Raw genomic sequence first — 26697 nt, forward strand, 5'->3', positions numbered from 1 at the left:
CTTTTGCAGGCACCGCTGTCACGTCTAATGTCAAACGGAGTTTGAGTTGAGAGACCCTCAAAATGACGTCAAATAATTGCCTTCGATCTCTTCACCACTTCGAGCTTCCACTTTTGCGCGCAACAATTGAGGGAACGCGAATAGTGAACCCTCGTCATCCTGTATGTGACGGGAGCTCTTATACGAGCTATACCAGAGAGTTGCGGCTCCGAAACGCAAAAATAAAAAGAAGGCCATTAGCCCTAGTTACTCCTCCCCGACGAGCATGCCGTGAGACGAGCCGCCTGACGATGGGTGCCTCGACACGTTAGTTATCAGCGGCGACTGCAAAACACACGCCGCTTGCTTCCGAACGACGGCGCGGCTACACTAATCGTCCCTGTAGCAGCGAGACCATTAGGCTCCTTTCAGTATTTTCCTTCCCGACAAAAACCGCCGTCATTAAAGAGCAACGAAGCGTCATATACAGCCATGCGCGCGAGGGGTGGCGCCAGGTCGAAGGGAAGCGACAAAATGCCCGCGCACGCCTCGCTTGCGCCGAGGTTCGCTCTCTGAGGGCTCAGCGTTTGCGCGTCATCGCGTTTCGCTGGGGCGGGTCCTCGCGGGCGCATCTACCGCTGTGTGGTCTGCAGTCGCGCTCCCCGTACTGGTGAATAAGTTGGCAAGCACTCATAAAGGGAGGCGGCTCCATGGAGGGAATCTCTTCTCTATGCCCGGCGCCATCATAGCTCCTCTTCGCCTGCCAGCCTCGCAACTACCACTTTTGCTGACAGAACTTGCCGTGGGCGCAGCTTTCCCGCTGCAGGCACCCCAGCTGGTTCACCGGTAATCTCATTGGACGCTAATGGAAGTAATTGAGCGCTGGTGGGCGAGTAGCGCGGGAGGGGGGGGGGTGAGGTAACGCTAATACGCTGGCTAGACTGGCAGTGGCCTTCCAGGAAAATTACTCTCCATCGGAGCGGCAAGCACCGAGTGTACAAAATGTAAACAGGTTGAAAGGAGTACATTGAAATGAAAACAACACTTTGAGAAGAAGAATGCTGAAGTGTGGGAAGTTCGCGGCGTGGACGTGAAAACAAGCTGAGCTTTCTCCTCGCCGTCAAGTCAGCAGCGTTCGACGACGCGCACCGGCGTAATTATATTGGCAGCGAGGGTTTCCCTGTTTTATGCGTAGTCGCGATGCAGAGAAAGCAGTTTCGATCGGGGCCTGTATGTACCGTCGGTGTCGATAAACATGCTCCGAGGCAATAGCTTTTTTTTTGTTTAATTTGCAAGACGTAAACCACGCGTAACCTGTCGGGAACTCCAAGCAGCGAAGTAAAACTACACTGCACAGTACTGCATGGTTCATGTGGTTGGAAGCGAGAAACAGGGTTTGTAGCTTGTTCTGATGTAATAACTGATAACTTCTGAAGGCTCTTTTATTCTGTGCACAGTGTATGCCGATATATTAGGAATTCCTTGATTAGATATTGATAACAACTGGCGGCCGCGCAAACAATAACGTAACTAAAGAATGCATTGTTATGTCTATTTAGAGAACTTGTTATAGAGCCCGGGAATAGGGCTCACGGCGAAATCAAACGAAAATAAAACCGATAGCTTCCACATGATAAAGCGTGAGGTAAAACGCTTACAATTGTTTCAGGAAGTTAGGGTCTTTGTTTGGGAACTTATCAAATGGAAAACCGGGCGGCGAGGCCATTAAAGCTAGTCTATCTTGTTGATAAACGAGCAACGAGGCCACAGAACCCTATCTGAATGAATTCAGGGGGGGGGGGGGGGGGCGAATGAGGGGCTGGGCAGGGACGGATCAACGGGGAAGATGTCGGACAACCGCGAAGCGCGCATAAGGTAGAGAAGTTGTGTGAATACAGTCATTGACCTAGTGTTCAGCCTACCTACTGAATAGTGTCCAAGTACAGAGTGGACTGTCTCCAGCGCGTGAGTGTCCTTTTGAAGCGAAAGCTTCACTACGCTAGGTAAAGTCGATTTCGCCGTGCGTTGCCGCTTGGCCTTCAGGTGAGCCAGAGGTCAAGTGTGGCTATAGGCCTTACCATATGTGGTCCACCACAGTGTCGCACCACTTGACATTTGACCTTTCGATTCGCCTGAAGAAGAGATAAGATCAAAGCGAAAAGCTGGGCTAGTTGGCGTGTCATAATTAATTAAAAGACTAGCACATATAACTAGGACACAGACATAGAAGAAGACAAGATGAACGCTAAGATAGGATTAGCGCTCGTCCTGTCTTCTATGTCTGTGTCCTAGTTATATGTCTTAGCTTTTTAATTAATGAGGGAAGAAGAATAGTCGCGTGAATATTGCCTGATATCGTGCGATGGAAACTTTTTTTGTGTCGTCAGTCTGGGAAGAATATAAGCCGGAGCCGTGCGCTTTACATAGACAGACGCCATGGAGGAGTGCGTAGAGGAACACACGTATAGCGTTCACTGGGTGACCAACCTCTCGCGATCAACCATTAACTGCCACCTGCCAGGGTGGCAGGGTGAGCGCGCTGCCTATCCAGTGTGCGAAACGCACTGAACGTTACAGACGCCAAGCCGCGTCTACTTGCCCTATGGGGAACTCTAGCTGAGGTTTGCGGTGCCGATTGCAGCGCCATAACACACTGCCTAGCGAGAAGAGCAAGCAGTTTTGGGTAGTACTCTTAGTACTTTTCCGCGCCACCTTCAGGAGCTTATTGGCATGAGCCTCCGCGCTCTGTCGAAGGCGCACGTGCCGTGCGTCAGCTATCTGGGCTACTCTGAGAGAAGCTATAGGCAATGAACGCTGTCAGCCAAACGCAGGTATCTAATCGCACAGAATGTGTTCTCGCGTATGCAGCGGCCCAAGCGGCGGACAAAAGCAGCTTTGAGTCACCGAATGGAACAATTGCAGTGCCACCTCGGCAGCGCAGGTTCCCCATACACCAACGCTTTCGCTCTCTAACCATGTTCGGCAGTAGTTAAACCGCAGCTAGTTTTTTTTTTTAGGTTTGACGGTAATGAGGACGTATTGATGAACTGCCAGGAGAAGGGCTCATCATGTCAGGTACTTGCTTCCTGAGGCTTATATCGTTGCTCATCAGCCTGCGAAAAGCTTACAGAAGCCATACTGATTTGTAGCCCTAATGAGCTGACTGCACAATGTTAAAGTAAACCAGACAAAATTAACGCTTTAGGCGAATAGTACCCTAGAAAGTAGTGCTGCAACAAGTCATAGGTCCTGCTGGGCGCTCGTTATCAGCGAGAGCCCTTGACATTCACTGCAATATTTTGGGATGCTACCCCGAGCTCAGAAAGCTACTGTCATCGGGAGGGGAAAGTCTAGGCTAGAAAGAAAAATTTTAGAAGAGGCATGCATGCGCACACCTGGACTAGACACATGTGTTAGTGAGCCTTCTCTGGCTCTTCTAGATAAGAAGATTCTGTTCATGACGAAATAGGTACCCTTTTTTGCGTCCTTTTGCCTTTTTGTCGTTAGTTTTCGAAGTCATTTCTGCCTTAATCTTGCCACGGGCGTTCACCTTACTCTGTTGTGGCGCGGTTTGCGCAGGCATAGACTTTTGCTGGACCATGTTCTTTCGAACCAAAACCAGTTGCTAGTTACCGCTCGTCCTAACCACTTCTCTCCCTACGTCCTGTTCATGTCGCGGTTCTTTTTACTCCTGAACTACGTAACAGGGTGGTGTACATTTCTTGTCTTTGTATCTCTGTCATAACTCCGTCGTCTCGGGTTTCTCACTGCATTTTCCCCCACGCTTCTCAGCTAATAGCTACCAGGTCGTTTCGCAAGATCCAGTACACGCTGTCTAGACGTTCCTCTTCCGCAGTGCGCCCTTATTGCCACTATTTTACGTGCGCGCTTCCTCAGCTTTCGGGTTAGTCGTCTTGCGTAACGCGGTGCAGGAAACAACCCGCAATAGCGGCCGCCGTGCAACACTACGCTGCCGCGTAGCTCACAGCCAAGCAACGCTCGTTTCCCGAAAAACCCTTTTTCTTTCCGGACTGCGCAACGCAAGCGAGCGCCGCTTTCTCTCTCGGCTAGTTCTCATCAAATGAACGAGTGAGACAGCTAAATATACATGCGACTTGCAACACTAAACACCCTGTAGCCGGGGCTAGCCCGAGCGCGGGAAGCACGCAAAAAAAAAATTGAGAAAAGAAATGTGCAGAGAGGCGCAAGGGTTTTGTTTATTGCTCCCAGTGGCGCCGTGTCCCCGTCATTTGCAGCGCGAAGTCGTTCCACACTTTGGCCAGTGAGGGTGCTATATTTGGTTGACCGTCTGAGCGCTCCAGGTCGGCTGTGATGCCGCTGCTGCTGCTGTAGCCCCTCTTAATTTGTGAGGCGAGACTGCGTGAAGCAGGCTTGACTATTTTTCATGCTGCTGCTGCCCCGGTCCTTTCTGCTATGCCTTTGTCACTCCTAACGGCGCGGTGCGCGCGAACTTCCCGAGAAAGCATATTTCGTTAATAGCCGCTCGTAACGCCGGAACGGCGGATAACGAGAAGCTAGTCCTTTTCGGTATAGCTGGCGCAGACTACGTTTAAATAACTTCTCGCTCAATCTGTACGCGGGGAAACAAAGAATAATACGATACTGTCAGTGCTTATAGGACGAATATTCCCAAAGTTTTTTGTTAGTTTTTTTTCCTCTCTAGATCAAACCAGTCGCCTCCGCTTGCCTGGTCGGCCATTCTCGCTGTTCTGTGTAAAAAAAAAGAAAAAGAAAGATTGGGTCGTTCCGATTTCTGAGGCAAGATGTTCGCACTGCTATGTACTGTTCATGCTGTAAGAGAAACATTAGTTCATTAAAACCAAAATTCGCTCACTTGAGCCGGAGTAACAAAGAGTTGCCAAAAGCAAGAAAAAATTAGATAACCGCAAGACTTTAATCTATAACGTACGTCTGCTTCTAGCAATTGTTTATGAAGAAAGGGGTTGACTCTATAATAAAGCGATGCAAAAAACATGCAATCTCATTGTAGCGGCGGCCAACGATCTCCAACAAAGTTTTCTTTGCAGCCAGTTGTGTATGAACTTCTTTGGTCCATGTCGACTACTACAAGCGTCATATCTCCAAGACGTCTTGTGCCAAGACGAAAAAGATCACAGCATCAAGTCCATACTATACTGGTTAGGAGGCAAATGTGAGTGGTTAGGTGCAGGGCAGAGAGGAATTTCCTAGTGCGGCGCACGCCAGCCGCTCACGAATCCCAGTTATCGCGCATATGCTAAGTGGCACTTGCCTTCCTTAGGTTATCAGAGGCTCTGCGTATCGCTCTCCGCCCGCAAAATCTGCGCACGCAACTTCGGAGAAATACGCGCTGTGTCAAAATGTGCCGTATATTCCGATACTTGGCACGCTTCTAAACGTAACAAGAACACGCACGCGCAGTCACACGGACGCAGACGGGAAGGCACCCTCACACAAGCATAGTTCAATCTCTGTTTTGCCCGCTTTCCAGTTTCCTTAAATGTGTAGCCTCTCTGAGTGCTGTGATTTTTTTTAATTTTCTATGTATTTTTCTCCCGCTGCGATGGCTGCATAAGGATTTGTCTTCTTTTGGGGCAGGCGTCGTCAGCACTCTCCGCTGATATTTTATGTTGTGATAGTGGTAGTGGTTTTTTTATTAAATCAATAGTAAAAAGGAAGGAATGTCGCTCTTGGGTCTAGGTGCTGGCCATTGAGAATAAATCAGGGGTTTGGGCCATGGGCTCCGGAAAGGGGGGAGGCGCTATCGATACTGAGACATCTACTGTTAGATAATCTGAGTATAGGCCAGGCCTTATCTATGTACAGAAGACAGTCTAAGGGCCGGGGGGGGGGGGGGGGGGGTAGGATAGCGTTGCATTAACACTATCTACTTTTTCTTAGAAGTTATCTAAGCAGCCGAGTTTACTGACAGCCGGTTCTGGTTGCCAGAAGGCATATTTAAAAACTTTGCGCAGAATAACACAGGATGGGAGGGAGAAACACGCACAAACACACGAGCGCTCGTGTGTGTGCGTGTTTTTCCCTCCCGTCCTGTGTTATTCTGCGCAAAGTTTTTAAATATGTCGCTACACCAACTGGCCCAACGTTCTACCCTATTATGCCAGCAGAGAGTAACTATTTAAGCCATTGAGTAGAAAATTAGAAAATGGTAGCAAAGTTAAGGGTTCTGGCATTCTCGATTCAATAGGTAGCATAACAGGGTTCTCGCACAGCTGCCACCCGTTAACACGGTGTACTCGAAGTAATACCGGACATTCTGTCCCCCGCTTTGGACGAGAGCGGCGCTGGTGAACACTGCCATGCTCCAACGTGATGGTATCCGTTCGGATGTCGCTGCAGTTACAGTCACTTTCCCTTAGGTTCTAGGGTTTCGAGATAACAATGTTCACGTGAACGAATCTGCGGTTGAAGTCAGCAAAAAGCGATGCCAAGATTTCTGGCTGAAAAGCAGAGAGGTGACATAGGGCTGAAAGTATAGGGTTAAAAATGTATTTGAAAGAAATCGAGAATTATGTGATGATTTATAAGGCTGTTAAAGATATATAAACAAAAAAAAGAGGCGAGAATGATGGCAACTGCAAAAACCCTCTTTCATAGAGGGTGCTCCTGTCTACCATCCATTCCAAGGTTAAGTCGCATGCAACATAAATGCCCCGCAAGCAGAAGCCTAGACACCCGCCATCGTAGCTTGGCTGGTAGGGCACCGCAGGCGAAAGAAGCAGGTCGTGGATTTGTGTCACACTGGCGGCATTAGGGTTTTCTTTTCTATTCTCTAAACAGTTGTCTTTCCGGCAAAAAAATGATCACATTACTAATTTCTCACTGATAAGCACCCCATATTAATTATAATAACAATATTAATAATAACAAAATTTTCCTTACGCTTCCCGTGGTTTTGGCGACTGTTCGCTTCCTTCAAATGTATTTCATAAAAAGCCTCTCATTTACCTACCCTTGTCTACTCAGATAGGATAGCACGTTTTAAAAACCCGCTCCGCCTGGTACTGGTGGGATGCTCTTGTTTTCACAGAATACTACCAAATGCTTTATGGGGTTTTAACGTCCCAAAGCGACTCAGGCTATGAGAGACGCCGTAGTGGAGGGCTCTAGAAACTTCGACCTCCTGGGGTTCTTTAACGCGCACTGACATCGCACAGTGCACGGGCCTCTAGAATTTCGCCTCCATCGAAATTTGAACATCGCGGCCGGGATCAGTAGTCGAGCGCCATAACAACTGAGCCACCGCGGCAGCTGAATACTACCAAATGTCTTGTTGACTCACGTCCGAGTGTTCTGCAGAATGTGCTATTCAAGAATATTGGGTATGTGATCTGACACTGCATTTTTACTGCCGCCATTTTATGGTGGTACAATTAGCACTATTTCAGTCACATACTTCTGAGTTACCAATCTTAAGGGATTTGCCTACAAACTTTATTTTGGCTGCAAATTCACTTAACTTATTATTATAAATTGAAAGGCATCACAAACATAAAATAAAATGCTTGCTCTACACTGTTCAATTTCGTTCCGGAATATACCAGGTGTTTCAAGGAAAACTTTCAAACATTTTCAAAAATAGGATTTTGGTGTAAAAATATGCATTTGTGGCACAATATTACCAGTTTTGGCGGACACTGGAAAGCCGGTGAATTGTTATAAGTAGTGTTCTGGTTCATTGACTTATGATAAATAACTTTTTAACTACCACAGATGGACAACATGTTGCAAATAGAGATTTGCAGCCTGTCGTCAGCAATAGCCATATCAGTTTTTAGAATTTTGAAAACGCGATTACCGTCGCCACTGTGGGTCGACAAAATTTGGCTGCATCGTGCGAAAATACATGCGTTTTCGAAAGCATGCAGGCAAAGCAACTCAATCGGTGCACGTAACTAGTCGAAAAATTGAAATTTTGTGGAGCCACAGCGATATGGCTAAAACTGATATGGCTATTACTAACGACCTGCTAGAAATATTTAATTGCAATTAGGCATATAATTCTACTAGTTAAGAAGTTAATTATTAAAAATTAGTTCACCAGCTTATTACTTAAGACAATTCGCCAGTGTTTTGGTGTCCGCCAACACAGGTAACACTATGCCACAAAGCCATATTTTTACCCCAAGATCCTATTTTTGAAAATTTTGGAAATTATTCGCTGTAACACCCGGTACAGTGGTCAATCTTCATTAAAATGTCTTATCCAGTGCCTGCATCTGGTTGGTACAGGGCAGCCGTTCCAAGCATAAATGAATATTTGATCAATCTGGGCTAGGTGAGTTAGTTCTTCGCAGGCGTCATATGCGGCAATTAAATACGCTAAACCATTCTAACACCTGCTTAACTCACCTAAGCCAATCTAAAACTCGTCTTATAGAGTCGTCTAAACTCTCGGGCATAATTTGCGGCTCGCGGAACTCCGTACCATTGTAAAACTCGCTGAAGCCACCAAAATTAATTTAAAATTCGCTTCTGTGGCGCCTATGCCCTCAGACAATATTATGGCCAGCAGAATTGCACGGCACCACAGAAAGGCAGAGCAGCCTGAAGCGTTCTCCTATGTATTCGTTTTTTAGTCACCTACAATTTATAAAATAATAGCTTTCCTCGCACTGCAACCTAAAGCTATGACTTGAATCAAATTTTCCTCTTTGGTTCTGTGAGCTTTGGATCAATTCTTTGTTTTGTTCTGTTAAAGGCGGTGATATCTTTCTGTTGACTTTTTCCACTAAAAAAAAAAACGCCCACTAGGTAGAACTGCACAAAGACAGTTCGCCTGGGTTGGTTTTCATGCTTTCTGATTTCACTACACGATGGCTTATTGCTAGCTCATTTAAGCGGAGCGAGTTTTGTATTGGTTTTCATTTTGCAGCACATCCACTATTTCGTCCTGTCTAACGTAACCAGACTGGTCCCTTTTTATTCTTTTTTTATCAATTATCGGTAGTGTGCGCCGCCTATATTTTCTTGCTTATTCGTTGAATTAGTGCTGTTCCAATCAGTGGTATGACAAATGAGACTGCTCAGAGTACGTGACATCCAAGCTGTGTAATAACGGAAGTGCTTGATGAGTACTCGCCTATTTTTACTGGATTGCTTGGTTTGCGCAAGCACCGCACTCCCAGTGCTGCCTGGTTCTTTGTGTGATATAGCGTGAACTACAGTTAACTGCTGAGCTAGTTAGTTTTCTGAAATGTTGCGTGTCTTTGTTGACCTGAAAATTCTGGTAATATATACCGTGAATTCGTCTTCCAGCTAGTCTTCTCATTGTTATGAAAATACAATAAGTACTAGAAGTACTAAGTACAATAAGCACTAGATGGCTAAACGTGAAATCTTTTTTTCATCAAAGAAAATACTTGCTCCGAAGCTTCCTCGAAAGCTGAGCGATAGCGTCCGGTTGCATAAAGACTTCACATTTTGAGAAGTAGTGTCACCTAAATGCTTTATACTTAAGTTTAAAAATCACCAAGAAAAACAGAGAATCCCTACCAGTGATTGGCGGCGTGATGAGTTGCCTTCAGCACCTAACCGGACACTTCTGATGCGCGACACCTGTTGTGGACGCGCGCAGTGGAAGTTTCTGTGCGCGTACTCTTCCTCAAGTTGAAGGGCCTACGGCAGAACTGCCAAGGGGTTGCAATGCTTTGGCATTATGCGACCGTTGTACAGGCTCACTAGGGTTTTTCTGTGACACTGGACAACGTCCCTACCTGAAACTTTGTGTCGTAGATCATCATCTAAATTTCTTTTTAACTTATGCCTGATGACACACACGTCAGATCAAACAAATTTTAAAGTGAACCCAGTTTGCTACCTCCAAGAGATGCCCAAAGGTAGTGGCGGAGGCAGAAAGCAACGCAGGCGAGGAGTATGAATGCCAACTGCTGCTAACTGGTGGGCGGAATTGTGCTGGCACAGACGAACAAGACAGTCTCGATTTCAGCCCTACTGATGTAAATGCTTACCAGTAGACACTTTATTCGCACTATTCCAGGTAACAACCACTTGCAATCCCCAGCAGACCGGTGCATCGCATATCTACACATGCGTGGCTGTGACCACTAGTGAAGAAGCTAATCGATAAGCTGGGTTATGAGAGTGGATAACTATACCAGTGAAGCTTGCTTGTGAAATGATAAACCGCGCAAGCGCTGGAAAAATGCAACTTATCGAATTAAAGAGCGCAAAAATAACCTTGCGGCCACTTAAAATGACGAAAAGAGGAGCTATGGAAAAATAAGTGAAGAACCGGGCCATCCATAAGTACAAAATCTCCCAAAAGTCCACGATAACATCTGTGAGCACGTGTCCCGTAATAACATCAAGTGAAGTTTAGACAGTACGTGCTAACAGACGCTGTGACTCATACATTGTTTGCAGGTTCTTTAATAGTTGCGCAGCACTGCATGCAGAAAGTTTTGGCGCTAAATAGTGGTTTTAAATTAAGAAAATTAGTTTGTGCGCCTGCGAACGGATGATCTCACAGTGCTGAAAGACCAAGAAGAACATTATATTTCAAGTATATTTGTCAGCAGGGTTTCGTGATACAACGCATGCTGCATTAGAAAAAGGCTGTTATAAATATGGTCACGTCCTTGCTTCTTCTCTAATGAGAAATCGAGAAAAATTGTGCCTTTATGTTGATAGAGAAAGCGAAGTTGATGCTTGAGTTCGTTTTGTTGCCAGGACTGCTTCTCTTATGTGTATAGCGGCAAAAAGAATTGTCATCAATGTTTTATATAAAAAAAAAGAAGTGAAGAAAGATATCATAGCCAGTAAATTATCCTAAGAGCATCAGGTTTGCTCAGAAGTAAGGAGAGGAGGGCTGATTACACTTTTTTTTTGGGGGGGGGGGTGCAAGCGTGCTAGGTGGTGGTCACTAGTGGTTTTCATCAGAACAAAGTGAGTATTGCAGAGCTTGGGGGTTTTATCTCGGTACGCGATTAGAACAAAATCAATATTGAAGAAAATGAAGTTTTTTTTTTGTTTGGCTATGCTATATATTGAACTCAGAAAACTCGCAGGAGGAGCAGCGCTCAGGGGTCGGCAGTATACAGTGCAGTATAACGGTTGTCATCTACAGATGCGCTGTAATGTAGTTTATACGAGGTATTTCAGGCTTTTCGTGTGACGGTTGACCTGTGATGTTCATTGGGCTGCGTATTCCTTTTTTAGCGATTTGGGTTGACGCGGCCGACGTTTGAAGGAATAAGGGAATCACTGCAAAAAAAATGGTGGTCGATTTCGTAGTTAAGGCCTAAGCGAACGAAGCGCGCTAGCATTGCAGTTCTCACCTCGGTTCAGGTGCAGATCCAGTGTTCAAGGATGGCAGTTTTTCGGATAGCAATAATAATTTAAGTTCATTTTCGTAATTCTCCCCTTTAAAATCACAGATTCCTGGGAGTGCTCATACCACTTTTGGCGCAGCGGTGCAGTGATCAAACGATGCGCCACTGCCCTTCTATGGCAGGTTCTACCATCGGTGGGACTTGGGTTGCTTGGGTTGGGTTGCGACCAGGGTTGCTTACGCCGAGCAGCCTCTCGTGATTAATTGAGCTGCCACCTAACACAGTGGGTAGGCGAGCAGCCTTCCAAAAAACCGGCTTCAGACAAAGAGACAAACTGAGAAGTAAACAAACAAGCAGACAAACAGACAAACACACGACTAAATGCGAAGAATGCCCACTATAAGTGCTAGCGCGCTATAAAAAAAAAAAAAACATTCATCCCTCGTTATAAAAGAACCCTGATTAGATGCATCGTTGCAAGCAACAAACGGGCACCTGACCAAGCTAACATCATTTTTCCTCAACAAATTAATAGGCATACACTTCAACCATCTGTAAAAAAAAAAAACACGGAACGATTTTTGTTTTCTACCATTGCAGGCTTGACGTCTTCCCTTCTGGTTGCGCAAAGCGGTAGTGCGAATTGCGCCGGCTATACGAAAGTGAACACGGGATTGTGATGTAGATGAGTGCACATTTAAATTAATTAACACCAATGCATTCTATTAGCCCTGTTTCTCCCGAATAAAAGCATAAGAATGTTGTAAATATCTTTTTCCAGTCTGCATCAAAGTAGTTCTGTGGAATCTTCTGACATCGCTATTAGACAACCAGCTCAAAAACAAAGTACATACGGGGACACCTAATTCCAATTCCTGTTGGCAATGAGATAACATTCGAATGTATTCAGGCCTTTGCCGGAATTGACTGGCCGGGATTTTATGAGAACCAGGTTGCTCTTCCGGAGCACTGCTCTTTCTAAGCTACTCCCGTGCACCCGCTTCCACGGTTCGTAGGTGGAGTTTTCGCACAGGCGAACATGCTCTGGTGACGTCACTTTCGGTCTCGTGACGTCACGTTTCGTGAGCAAACGGGATTTTTTCCGCTTTGGTCACTGCCCGCTAGCCACTCATGATTTTCTCTGGACAACGCCGGGCGGTCGCTGCATACATTTAGTTCTGGTGAGGCAAAGCAGTTTAATAAAGCCCTAAACCAAAAGCAGTCTTTCTGGACAAGTTACGCATTTAATAGCTCAGCGCTACGTGTTTTTTTGACAATCAGGTACCCTTACACTCTCTCCTTCTTTCCCCAACCCACCTTTTTGCACCATTTTCCCAGAAAGAAAGACCGAAATGAGAAATGCGGTTCATTAAACGTGCGTCTTTTCGCGGTATCCGTTGACCTAAACAGCACTGCCACCATGGCTTTGTGCTCTTGCAGCAGCAGCACCACTATGGTTCGCACTATTCATTTCAACGCATGCTTCCGGGAGCATCCCGCACAGAATGCGCTACGCAGCCTTGCCACTTCTTGCGCAATGCGCTAATAATCCCGTCTATGCCAGCATCTCACACGGCAGCAGCCGCAGCTGGTTGCTAGGGAGATCTCGGCTTGTGCAAGCCAAATGAGAGGCATAAAATCCCCGACGTTCCATCGAATAGCCTACTGGGGAACTCCTCTATATAGTGCGCGAACCCAGGGAGGTTGTTAAATAGAGCTCTATCTTTTTTCGCTCTTGTTTTCTTGCCGTCAATGAGGCGAGACAGCGTGAGAGCAAGCGTATGGTAAGAGAAACACCGGTCGTCGTAGTGGTCTCTCACTTCATTCACAAAAAAAGAAGACTTTAAAGCTCTCACTGGGCTGTCTTTCCACTTAATGTCGACCTAAAGTCTGAAAACGTGTTCCAGAAGGAAACAGCGTCACATATTCAGCTTCAGCCCTCAGCGGTGGTAAGTTATTTCGCCTTCTCATTTGCTTTCTTTATTGGATGATATTGAGAAAGACTGCCTCCATAATGTTTAATGCGCGTAAGCCTTACTGCAAGCAATATGAAACAAAAATATCTTCGTGCTTTCCTCCTTTGTCTTCCTCAGCGCACGGTCATTGTGTCGGCTTTTTAATACACAGCTATAAAGCAAACCAACATCATAGGCTTTTGAATCGCTCAAACAAACTACTGCCAGGCTTCCATATTTCTCTCAACCTTTCTGAAAGGCGCGCATGCGGTAGAATTTTTTGGCATATCACTTAACTCCACCGCTTCTAGTTTCTTGGAGGAAGGCCACTGATTGTACTGCACATAACTTGATGGCAATACAGTTTGGTATTTTTAATAGCCACAGGATAAAGACGCCTTATGGGAAGCTGTTAAAATGCACATCAAGTTTGAATGATGGGTTTCATGATGCTGCTAAAGAAAACGTCAGCGCACTGTTGTAGCTCAGTGGCTTTGCATTCAACTAGCGACGGAGGCCCTGGCGGCTGGATTGAATCCCGGAAGTGACGGTGCAATTTCATGTGGACGTGGTATTGAAACATTCCGCTTATTTGTGGGACGTCCGTACTCGATAAAGAACATTAAGCGATCTAAATTTATCTAGAGCTGTCCAATACAGTCTTACTGATTACCCACGTACCGCTACAAGACCTACAACCTCAAACAGGAAGAAAATGTTAGACTATTAGTGGTCATCTCAATAACTGCACCACTCGGACAGTTAGTGAAGGAATATTCAAGACCTGTTGGCAGTAGACGAACGGGCTATTTATGGAAGTTTTTCGCGGATTATGCTATCATTGTTCCAAAGGATTATTTATTAGGATTCTAAGGTTTACTATTACATGCCTCATCCAATTGGAACCCTTCGCTTTCAGACGCTATTTTAGGGAGCGAAAGAAAAACTTTATTCAAGGTCACAAATCTTGTCTCTGCTTTCAAGCTGTAGCGCACCAGATTTAAGGGACGAGGAAGGAAATGAGCACACTCTAGCGCTGTGTGTGTTAATCCCGTTACTCGTCCTTTGTCTTTTGATGCGCTACAGCTTGTTAACTTTAACCATCAATCCTAAGTTTCGACGCTAGCTTCTCTGTAAGCTAACGTCGCTTGTAGTTTGTAATTTGACTGAAAGTATATTGTGGTTTATGAAGGTTCAACGTCTCATAGGAACTCAGCCTATGAGGAGCGCCGTAGACATTGTCTCCGAAAATTTCGACCACCTGGATTTCTTTAACGTACACTGACATCGTACAGTACACGGGCCTCTAGAATTTCACCTCCATCGAAATTCTACCGCCGCGGCCGGGATCGAACCCGCATCTTTCGGGTCAGTGAAAGAATATTTAAAAACTTCAATGACACGGCACCGTAGAAGTCAAAATCAACAGCGTGACGCTTTTAGCGAGGCAGCTATGCTTCTTTATGGGGATCTGAGATAGCTGAGATGCTGATCCGGGGGTGTTACTGCTAGCTGTCTACATACCAATGCTCACGTACGCTAAATGCAAGCGTTTTGCGGGAATTTACACTGCTGCATCCGCACATTTAGTTCAGCGCATGCAAAAGAAGACGCAATAATAACTTCAGATTAACGGCGCTATCTGGTTTTTAGACGGGAACTATTTCCGTCAACAAGCGAACCCTCGTATTTTTGTTTTCACATTTTAATATATCGATGCAGTGTGTAAATAGCATGGCCAAAAAAAAGGCCAAAAGAAGGGAAAGAGGGGGGATTCACTACGCTCAGAAAACCTCGGGGTTGTTCTTACACCGAAACACACCTCCTTGCTACGACCCTGGTCGCGGCAGCACGTCAGAACATCTTGTCGCATAACACCGCAACCTAAGATGCAAGCCAAAAAAAAAATAGTACTAATAACGTCTAAGAAGCCTTTATTTGACCACCGGAAGTAATCTTCAAATGCAGCCCGCAACTTGCTGCAGTATGAATTACTTCCTTTTTTTTTTTGGCCGATACAAGCCTTAGGCTTCGGTTCGTTTTTACGACGTGCTTTCTGAGGGAAGCGTAGAAGACGCATTAGATCAAATTCTTGGACGTACCGTACCAGCCGAGGACACCACATGAGTTTCGTGTCTGGGGAAATGGTCGTAGGGAAGGATCATCCTATCTTGATTGCGCTGCTCCGTCGTAAACGCAGCGTTGTTCCAGTCGCACGGGCGATACGGAATGAAGCTTCGGCCTCCTAACGTCATTTACGCGATCTTTAACGACAACAATACGCGCTTTTTGGCCCAAGCTTTACGTTTTTATTTTATGAAAACGTGACGACGAGGGCCGGAAGAAGAGAGTTCTGGATTTAGTTTTGCTCGCAGTAATGACCAGCACACATTTTTATGTGCTTGCCAACGTTGTGGTCGGTTGGCGTTCCGAACATACAAAAACTTGGGACACCCACGGCACCAGGTATGACGATATTGACAAAAAGCAATCTCGTGTAAGGCCCCCACTCGAGTGCTTGCTGCTGTTCTCACAGAAGGCCTTCGCTTTGTGTTCGTATTTTTTGTTTGGCGGCCCTTGTCACGATGAAAGCACAGAAAAAAAAAAGGAAGTCTAATTGCATGCCCAGACTACGTGGTAGTGTCGGCAATCGGAACCTCTCGTGAAATATTACTGGATTTAAAAGACAAGCGATATAAGGTATGCAAGAACATCACATTTTATTGCTCAGTAATAAATGTCTACGATATTTTTTGCACAAGAGAAACATTTCTCTCAGTTTATCTTAGAATTTGGAATAACCTGCTGGGTCGATGCTCAGAGAGCAGGCAGCTTGACCACACGGCTTCATATATTAGTCCTTAAAGATTGAGATATTAACGCCTTAGTGGAGAATGAACTGGCCCTCTAGATTTGTCATTAATAGATTGTAACTGGTCGTATATTAACGCCTGTGTGAAAAATGCAGTGGCCCTTTAAAGTTCACATCGCTCAATTGTATATGAGGATCAAAACGGTAACGGTTGGTTAGAAGCTTTAGCTATTTTATGTTCGTTTTTCGTTACAGTTGTTACTAACAAGATAAAGCTGAATGTTAAGAGCTGTAATCCAAGCGCCCTGGATCACGTGTAGATGCCTTTCTTGCAATTCCGCCATGACCTTGGGGCTTGTGGTGAAGATAAGTGCTACTCTTTCATGACGAAAATAAATTGGGCCACAACCTGTGTTTGAAGGGAGAGTTGTATCCTAAGACTGAAAAGTTGAAGTCGCTTTACGAGCTTAAAATAACTCGGGAAGAGATTTAGAACAATTTACTGTAAATTTCCGCATGCGCATAGCTGTCGATGTGTCGCTCAGGAGCTGGGCATTCTTGTTACATGAACATTTAACGACCGCAGGAACCGCAAATGGCCAACTAAATCTGAAGCTAGATTTCCATAGTGGCGCGTATAAAATCAATTTCACTTCCCTGGCTACTACTTAAACGATGTTTCACCTGCAGGTTCTGTGGTGAGTTAAATAATGCGTCTTCGGCTCTGCTATTTCGAAAATTACTCTCCCCCCCCAAGGCATTTTCAAAGTTCATGTGCCCCCCCCACTCCTTCACTCTCTTTCTGCAAGAAAGAAAGGGCCATAGAGATAGAAGCTCAAAATGTCGAAACTCTTCGGCGAGAACTTATAACCTGCCACCAGAGAGGTCTGCGATGCATGAAGTGGCAGTGCAAGCCCCCCAGGTCTGGTCATTATGCTAAGGAGCCTTTTCTCTACTCTGGCGTGACGATCGGTCCTGCTATCGCGCTGACAACAGGCGTCCCGCACCCTTGCGTCGCGGGACCAAGCGCGGAGGGTTCGGTGGCCCCACCTCTCTTCATACTCTCTCCTAGTCCTCTCCTTCTTGTCTCGGCATACGCTCACGGAGGTTATAACTCTCCTGCGCAGGACATTCTTTACAGTTAGGAGCGGTGGACGGGCTATCGGTTCTTGAAGAATGGCTTTCCTCGCCTGGTTATCAGCATTGGAAACCGGAAAAGCTGTTTACGCTTCCCCCACAGACAGAACGCCTGACCGCCTCAGTAATGTGCGACTCAGCTAGGAGCTGTCTATCGACTAAGCGGACGCAGACAAACTTGCATACTGAAATGGGCAAAAAAAAAAAAAAACCTGCGGCAGTGTTCGTAGAGTTTCTCGGAGCCATCAGGGACGGAAAAAAAAAATTCAGTTTGCACGCACAATAGCTGCCTTCGTATGCCGTTTTCTTGCCAACCACCGACGTGAGACGCATGCGTTGGTTTCACAAAAAAGTAACAAGAGAACAATTTGGAGAATTTAAACCGTCAGTGCGGTTTCTAAATTTCCAGGCTTTAACATTTTTTCTTTTCCTTTAGTCTCACTTGCACACATGTTTGCAGTAACGCTCCCATACAAACAGGAGTGCAACGTGATCCAGTCGTTACGGTCCGTCGACTTTGGTTGGGGCCAAACGGTTGGCATGCAAAGTTTTGCAGCTACCAACACTACGTCGCGTCACCTGCCTAGCATTGAAATCACCTGTTTAAACTGGGAACCATAGGAAGGACACCGACACCGCCATGGGGATACATTTCCCTGCAACCCAGCTCGCATTTTAGCGGGCTCACATTTTTCTCAAGGTAAGCCACGCGGCCACTCCAGAAGCGCTCAGCACTCAGTCAGGCGTGAAGGGCGCACTCCAGAGCTCACAGTTTTTGTTATCGCGCTCTTAGAACTGAGGACAGGGAAATGGAAAAAAAAGAGAGAAAGTGGAAGACAGACATTCTGAAACAGCGTTCTTTTTTTGGGGGGGAGGGGGGGTGTGGGGAGGGGGGTGAGGAGGAAGAAAATGGGAACGGGCAAGATTTGAGAGGAGGTTGCGGTTTAAGAAGAAATGAAAGAATGGAGGAGGGCTGAAAACCACACGAGCGCGTTGAAAAAAAAAAACGGCTTTTCTTCGAGCCCGTTTTCTTCTCCTTTTTCTATCCACAAACATTCCTTCGCACTCTCCTCCTTCCAGCCTCTGGCGAGGAGCCGGCAAGCCTAGCGGCTATCGCGGTCACTCCAGCTAGGAATCGCTCTGGCGAGCAGCGACCGCTTCAGCTTACTTTCGGAATCCCTACCATTGTCAGGAGAAGCCACTCTCTTTCCCCCGCTTTCTGTGCGCTTTGCGCGTGTTCACTTTCGACGTTCTTTTCCCCATATTTCGGCCGTTTTTGGCCCCCGTGCGTCGAGCGCGCTCATAAGTCGCCTGAAGCATTCCCAGCTTCCAGGTGCTACCTGGGTACGCATTTCAAATATGCATGAGAGCTTCGCTTGGAAAGGGGTGCGTTTTTCTTTCTGTGTCACCATGCCGGATAGCGAAATGTTTTGTTTTTGCTTTTCAGTCGACGACCACAGCAGCGCGACGAGCGGTAACGACGTTTGCGATTTTCGCCAGCACGTGCGGTGCTGGTGACTGGCGCGCCGGTCCATATAGAATATTCCGCTGCCAGCGGGCGAAATTTTCCAAGCGTAGCCGAGATCTTTTTGAGTGCTGTTGCGTAAGCGTCGGAAATCGATGGAGATCTTTGGGAGGTTTCGAGCAAAGCTATGCAGTTCGGAGCGCGAGCGCCAATCTGACTCGCCCAATGGGAGTCGCGGAAAGCCATACCTCCGGCGAAGAAACCGTTTCAACCGTAAAATGAATTATAGTCATAACTTCTTGAAACAGCTTACGCAGTGCATCGAAGCAAAGATAACATTAGCTGTTTCTTATAAAAGCCTGAACAGGAGTGAATAAATTGCCGTCTTTGTCAAGCTAAACGGGTCTTTTGCCAGTTAAATGAACTCTCTAATCCTCCCCAGCTCAATTTCGTTTGTATCGCGAATAGCAGGGGCTTCCGTATTTAACCTGGTTTACGTAATGCGTCACTCACCTTGAATTTGGAAGAAAAATACGCTGCTGAGGTTACTGCCGTTTATTTCCGGAGTCTTGTGCTATGTTTAAAATCACCTTTTCTCACTTTTGTGACTACGCGCTAATAATGCGGCGGATTTTTTAGTTTTTGGCTCTACCAAAGAGAGGGCGGTATTTTCACAAAGACCAGCATTAATTTTTCACAAAGCTTTAGTGTGAATTTTTGTTTTGGATTCAATTTATTCTATTGCGTAATTATACCTGGATCTCATTTTACGGTCAAGTGAAACTAAAGCATCGTTCGACAGTGTTTCCTTCAGAAATTTCTTGTGACCAATTCCATCTGTCACGCACTGGCTTGACCTACAATTCAAGTACCATGATAGCATGTCACTAAGTCTTGCACTACGCTTAACTCTTAAATTAAACAAAGAAAAACGCTTTGACTCTGAGTTAAAGTATATTCTTTTTATTCTAGACCTAAGTTTGAATTTCACACTTTACTTCACTAACTCAAGGACATTCAACCAGCGTATGTTATCCGCGAATTCATCTCAGTTATAAAGTTCGCGTTTTAGCAGATATCAATATCAACATGCGCTAGTGATATATATCATTTAACAGTCAGGTTCTCACGTCCGAACAAACACATCAGCACACACTAGCCCGCATGAACTCACACCCACGCTCACTCCAGTCCCCTGTCGCCACAGAAGCTGATAAGATGTCTAAAAATAAGGTTTTTAATTTAAATCAAGCGAAAAGTGCAATTCAAACAAGTGGAGGGTAAAGCGGCTTAGTTGGCGGGGATAGAGGATACAGCCAACGTTCGTTACAGCGGATCCGGATAAAACAGACAGCCGGATAAAACGGACATTATATGTAATTTTTTTTTGGCTACCACACTTAATAAAACAAACATTTTTTTGTTTTCAACGCAGAGGTAAACAACAGGTTATCTTCTAAAGCGCGCTAAATTTGTGCTAAAATTTGGTCCAGGACATCTTTTACAACAGACAGACGTGTTGGGTTCCTACTCATCAACAACCAATACTTCGCAGTGGTGCCCCGTTCCCTGTCGCGCTTGGAGCCCGAATAGTCAACACCACCAGTGTTGTGAGCTCCTCCATCAAAGCTTGTCGCCAGCTTAAATAGCAGGTAGACGGAGGGTTTTCTATCCCTCCCCCTCTCTACACTAGTACCAGCGCATTAGCCGGGTTGGAGGCTGCCCACCCAGTTGTTGCGTCTGCCCTTTTGTAGTGGCTGCCGGACGGACGTGCGCGCGACATCCTTGTAAATGGACTGCTTCTGCAAAAGTGCGCTAATGAACTGGCTGTGATTTTGGGCTACGGCGACATCGACTTCAGCGATGCGCCTCAGTGGATTTAAGACTCAGAATGGTGTTTTCTTTAAAGCAATTTGCAGAGAATGTGAAAGTGTGAATGAAGATGTCTCAGAGTGGAAGTCAAATGCCTGAGTACATCGACAAATACAACGAGAGGCGCATATCCAACATGCACGAAAGCGGAGGTCTTTTTCAAAGCTAAAGCTGCTGAAACATGCACTTTCTAGGGCGACAAGTGTCATAGTCATACATGCTCCAAGGAACGCTCAATTGTGCTTTTTTTGTTAAAGTATACTAGGTGGCTCCGAAAAACGAAAAATTTTATTCATACTACGTTTCTTACTGCATATGGGGAATTAGCCTGTTGACTGAGATAGTAACATAAATGCATGGATGACTGCTGATTTGTTCGCTGCCTGGCTAATCAGTCAGAGAAAAAAAAAGGAAAGCGCTTCTTATACTAGACAATTCCTCTAGCCACATGAGAACGCCAAAGTCTTGAAGCTATTGAAGTGGCGTGTTTTCCACCGAATGCTTCCTCAGTTCTGCTGCCTAATTGACCAAGGTGGTGTGCATGCAGTCAATGCGACTTCAAAAGCAGGTAGGCGGATAGCCTGTTGCTTGATATGATGGATGGACAGGAAACTAAATTAACACAACTAAATTAAACACAAACTAAATTAAAACAACTTAAAAGTGACATTATTAGTAACTGCTTCAAGAAAGTTATATTTCGGAAGACCACAGATGCTCCCCATTGCAGACACCTCTGTCGCGCGACAGAACCCACGACACAAGCCTCTGTCTCACTATACAACGCTCGACACAACTTTGTGTCGCGCGACACAAGCGCGACAGAAAATTTTGTCGTGCTTTTCGATCCGGTCCGAATGCTGCAAGAGATGGTGAAGCGGACTTGTAAGAAGTTTGTCCACTGGTGAGAAAATGTTTTGGAGCAGAGGATTTTCTTCTTGTCTGATGATGGTTCTGTGGACAGCGAAGAGCTCATAGACGAGGGGCTTCTAACCATCATCAAAGGCCCCTCGGTATCTGTGTAGGGTGAAGGCAGCAGAGACGATAAAGGTAGATGTGCAAAGATTGAGTCTATGCTTAAATTGAGGTCGCAATACGTCATTCGACAAATCGAAGCTGGAAAAAAGATATTTGCAACAGCACTAAGACAACGGAGTTACAAATGGTCAGCATCTAACAGGAGGAAGAGGAAGAAACAACTTTGTTAAGTCGCCTGCAGAACAACACCATGACGAAATGGCGTCGTGACGCGGGCCCTGACGCCTTCTCAGCGGGTGGTCTTTACTCAACTCCAGCGCGTGTTACTCCCGCGGTCGGTCGCTCTGAGGGGCAACGTTTCGTCGGTTTCGCTCGGCCTTTGTCTTTCAAGAGCCCCGAGACCTGCTGGATGGCGCAGGTTTAGATTTCGAGGTAAGAGCATTCCGCCGCAGCCGCGATTTGCGGCGGAATCGTACTTGTCGAAGCTTCGTCGGGGAACTTGAAGCAATCCTATAGGATGTGCGTCAGGGTGGCCCTCTCCCGTTTGCACACGCGGCACACATCACTCACGTATACCTTGGGGTACACATGGTTCATTAACACTGGGGTGGGTAAAGAACCAGTTTGTAACTGTCTGAACAGCACCGCCTCCGCTCGTCTCAGCCCCGGATGAGGAGGTGGGAAAGTCCTTCGAGCAAGGCGGCGAAACCGCGTAAGTTCGTTGAACGTCGTCAGGCGGTCCTTGGCACTACACCACGTTGGATGGTCGGGGGCAGCGGCGCGGTTGGTTAGCGCTCGCGCCACTGCATGTGCCGTCTCGTTGTGGTTATCGTGCTTCTCCGACGCATCGTTGGCCGCATGCGCCGGGAGCCACTTGATTTTAACACACCTCTTCACTCGTTGCAGGTCAGCCGAGCACAGAACACGGAGAGCCTCACCACACACTTTGCCATTGGCATAATGTCGTACTGCACTTCGCGAATCACACAACACCGTTTGGCACCCGGTGTCGGCAATGGCCACTTCCTCCGTCTGACACGCCTCTCGGACCCGTAAGCTCGCCGATGGCCTCGTGGCGCCTGACGACGCATCGATAACGGTAGTTACGAACGCCGTGCGGTCTCCCTCGTATTCTGCAGCATCCAGGAACCTGGCGTGCTCGTCCTTGGCATGAAAGTCATTGAGGAACTTGGCCCTCCACCACTCTTCTCTCCTTATTAAACTCCGGGTTCATGTTTCTCGTGATGAGGTCTACCCGAATCCGGCGCCGGGTTACGTCCGGAACAGAAACGTCGCTACTCGCCGTTTTCGCTCTGTGCTTGAAGTCCAAGTATTGGAGTATGCGCCTGCCGGGCTTGGTCATAGAGAGCCGCTCCAGCTGGGCTGTCTGTTGCGCTTCAGCAAGTTTCTGAAGGGTATTGTGGACCCCCAGGCTCAGGAGCTCGTTGGTGTTCGTACACTCGAATAGTCCGAGCGCCGCCTTGTAAGCTAGGCGTACCAGGCGTTCATCTTATTCTTTTCACACTGCATCCATTTGTGGAAGGCTGCAACATAGGTAACGTGGCTAACTACCAAGGTGTGCACAAGCCGAATCAAGCTTTCCTCTTTCATCCCGGCCTTGCGTTTGGCGACCCGTCTGATAAGACGCATTGCGTTTGTTATCTTGGCTGTAAGGCGGGAAATGGTCTCGCCGTTGCCCCGTCGCTTGTCGGTAATCATGCCGAGCACCCGAATTTTGTCGACCTCCGGGATTACTTGGCCGTTATCGTAACGATCTTGATGGCTTCGTAGTCTCTCTGTTTGCTCTTGTTACGTCTGACGTACTTTGGTAGTAACACCAGCAATTCTGACTTGCCTGGTGAGCAGAGCAAACCGGGTCTATTTAGCTGGTCTTCGATGGCATCGACGGCCTCTTGCAGCGTGTTCTCAATGTGACCATCCCTGCCTCCCGGAATCCACAGCGTGATGTCGTCGGCGTAGATGGTGTGCCGAACCCCTTCGACTTGAGAGAGTCACTTGACCACCCCGATCATAACAAGGTTGAATAACAACGGCGAGATGACCGAGCCCTGGGGGGTCCCGAGACTGTCGAGCTTTTTCGGTTGGAGCCGTAGATCACCGGCGCATAGCTCTGTAGTCCACCCCGTCAGAAAGTTCTTTATGTAATTGTACGTTCGTGTGCCCATGTTGAGTCTGGACACCTGGGTTAGGATCGCAGAGTGCTCCACTTTGTCGAAGGCGCTCTGCAGGTCCAGCCCTAGGATGGCCTTGTCTTTCGTTAGGCTGTCAGCGTGAATGATATCTTTCATCAGCAGAGTCATCGTGTCTTGGGTGCCGAGGGAACGCGTGGTGGGATAAGGTCCCAAACTCTTCCAGGTTGTCCTGCCACCTACACATGAGGATGTGCTCCAACACCTTGCCCACGCAGGACGTGAGCGAGATAGGCCGTAGGTTGTCTGTGTTTTGCGGCTTGCCTGGTTTGGGGATGAGGATGGTTTTGGCAGTCTTCCACTGCTGGGGCAGTGACCCCGCCCTCAAGCACTGGTTGTAATAACCGGTAAGGTTCTTGATGGCTACATCGCTTAGGTAATTAAGTGCTCTATTGGAGATGTGATCCGGGCCGACCGCTGACCTGCTCTTTAGTTCGTGCAGGGCCGCTCGCACCTCGTCGACGCTGATGTCGCGGTCGAACTTCCCGTTGGCTTTACCGCTGTTCTCGGGATGCCTTTCCGTGGGTGTAACCGGGAGGCACGTGTCATCTATGCGTCTGATTACTTCGCGTTCCCCATTTTCCGTGACTGCTCTGTAAATGATCTTTGCGAGGCGGTTTCGTTGGTGGGATTTAGTTTTAGTCTCGTCGAGCAGATGCAGCATTAAGTTCAAGGCCTTACCGCAATGCATTTGCCTGTCCGCGGCGCTACACATTTCGTTCCACTGTTGCGTGCAGAGCACCCGACAATGGGCTTCGATGACGCGATTCAGTTCCGCCACTCTCTTCCTTAGGCGCCGGTTTAGTCGTTGCTTCTTCCACCTATTTATGATAGATTGCTTTGCTTCGATTAAGTGCGCCAGGCGGCTGTCAACCTTGCCGACCTGTTCATCCGTTAATATGACCTTGGTCGCCGCCTTGATCTTGCCCGTGATGTGAGCTGACCATTCTTCTATGCCCTCAATTTCCCCGACCTCCATTGGTAATAGGCTGCGGAAGGCATTGCAATCCGTAAAATTATGTTTTCTGGTGTCCTTGGAGGCCTTGATCTCGTCCGGTATGATGACCTATACGATGTAGTGGTCGCTACTGAGTTCAGACCCCGTGTTGCGTCAGGAGATTTTTCCCTTCTCGTCGTTCTTCACGAACCTGAGGTCCGGCGTCGTGTCCCTGGACACATTGTTCCCAATCCTCGTAGGATCAGTCGGGTCTGTGATGAGGGTGAAGCCGAGGTCTATTGTGTCTTGGAACAGGTCTCACCTCTTGGCCAATTGCTTGTTATATCCCCATGCCGGATTGCGCCGCGTTGAAGTCCCCGCAGACGACGAGCGTGTGATTCCCCGCCATGGTGCTTGCGACGTGAAGAAGCGTCTTGAATTTCTGCTTCCAGCGTAAAGGGCTACAGTAGACGTTGAGCACAAAGGTGGTGTTCTATTGTTTCTTGCCCGTAATGACCTCGATGAGAGTGTGTTCAATTTTACTGTTTTGCAACTTGTGCTGAATGAAGGTGAGGCCCTTGCGAACCAATGTGCATATCCCTCCACTGCCGCTGAAATTCGGCGACTTGGCGTATACCCGGTAACCGGGTAGCGATACCGTATCATTGCAAGCCTCTTGTATCGTGATTATATCAGGCTTGCGTGTTACTTGTGTTATGTGTTGCTGAAAGACTGCCTTGTTGCTAGCGAAACCCTTACAATTCCAGTGCCAGGTCACGAGACCCTTCACTGCGGTAGTTATGGCTGTTGCTGGAGCGGCCATGATTGTTGCTGATTGTACTGCTGCGTTATTTGCTGTATTGCATTCGTTAACTGCTGACACGTCTGCTCGATGGCGGCGAGCCTGTCGTTAAAAATCTTGGTGAAGGTTGTTTTAATATAATCTTCGAGCCTGTTGAGGTGTTCCTCGATTTGGTCGACCTTGTCTTTCAGGTTGTCCACCCGGTGGTTAAGCTTGCGCTCCTTCTGGTTCTCGATCGCCCGTCTCTTCGGTGCCGGTTCCTTTTCTGCGGATGTTGGTGGTACTGCACTGCTGATGCTGGGTGTGGGGTCACATATTACCTCTTGGGGCGTTTCGTTACTGGGGAAAAGGGTCGTCAGAAGGTTCTTCATTTTTGCGATCTGGTTTGTCATCTTGCTGATAATAGCCTCTTGCCTACTGGCTTTCGTCTCGAGCTCGCTGTTTTTGCGCCGGAGTGCCTCGTTGGCCTCCTTGAACGTCCTCATCGTCTAGTCTTCCCTCGTCATGGCGTTGTTGTCGTCGCGCTCTTGGTGGTGCTAATGATCTTTGTGGTTGTGGCGGTATTGAAGGTGGTGGTAGTACCCCCTTGTGCTTTCTTGGCATCGCGCCTTGCTACATCGGCCCAGCTCACGCGGTCACGTGTCTGTACGGCTAAGACTGCGCTGTCTATTCTCGCTGGCTCTGCGCTTCGAGACGGACGCGCGGCGACCAGCTGGGCAGGCAGGTGTGTTGGTTGTTGGCATCAGCGTTGGAAATTCCGCAGCTCTTAGAGACGCTCGTTGTTACTGCTGCGCTTGTTGTCCGGCCATCTTGTGCTCCCATTGCCTCTTTGTAACTACGTATGGGGTCTTGTACCTATTCTTTCAAACCTTGTCACCGGTCAAATGTGGCCCATCGCACAATTTGCAAGTGGGGGTGCATCTACGATCTTCCTTGGGGTCAACGGCGCCGCAAGCAAAGCAAGCCTTCACGTGAGGGTTTGGGCAAACGTCGCGGCGGTGGCCCACCTTTCCGCACTGCTTACATACATTGAATTGTTTTCGATACAGGCTGCACCTGGTGAGAACGGGAGCATAGCACACGTAATTCGGGACCTTCAGGCCCTTGAAAGCCACTATGACTGTAGTCGAGCGACCAATCCTCTAGAGTTAGACTAAGTAAGGTCTTACTTATGGCTGCATAATTTGATATTTGTGCCAAGCTACTTTTTAGGAAAGGATAGAGACTGAGCCTTT

At 47.2% G+C, this 26697-nt stretch overlaps 1 protein-coding gene across 2 annotated transcripts in view; it reads left to right on the top strand.

Moving 5' to 3' along the window:
- LOC144124927 (5-hydroxytryptamine receptor-like) overlaps window positions 1-26697 on the top strand; it is a 370208-nt gene that overhangs the window by 43925 nt on the left and 299586 nt on the right. The window lies entirely within an intron of this gene.

Source organism: Amblyomma americanum, chromosome 3 (assembly GCF_052857255.1).
Source record: "Amblyomma americanum isolate KBUSLIRL-KWMA chromosome 3, ASM5285725v1, whole genome shotgun sequence".
NCBI lineage: Eukaryota > Metazoa > Arthropoda > Arachnida > Ixodida > Ixodidae > Amblyomma > Amblyomma americanum.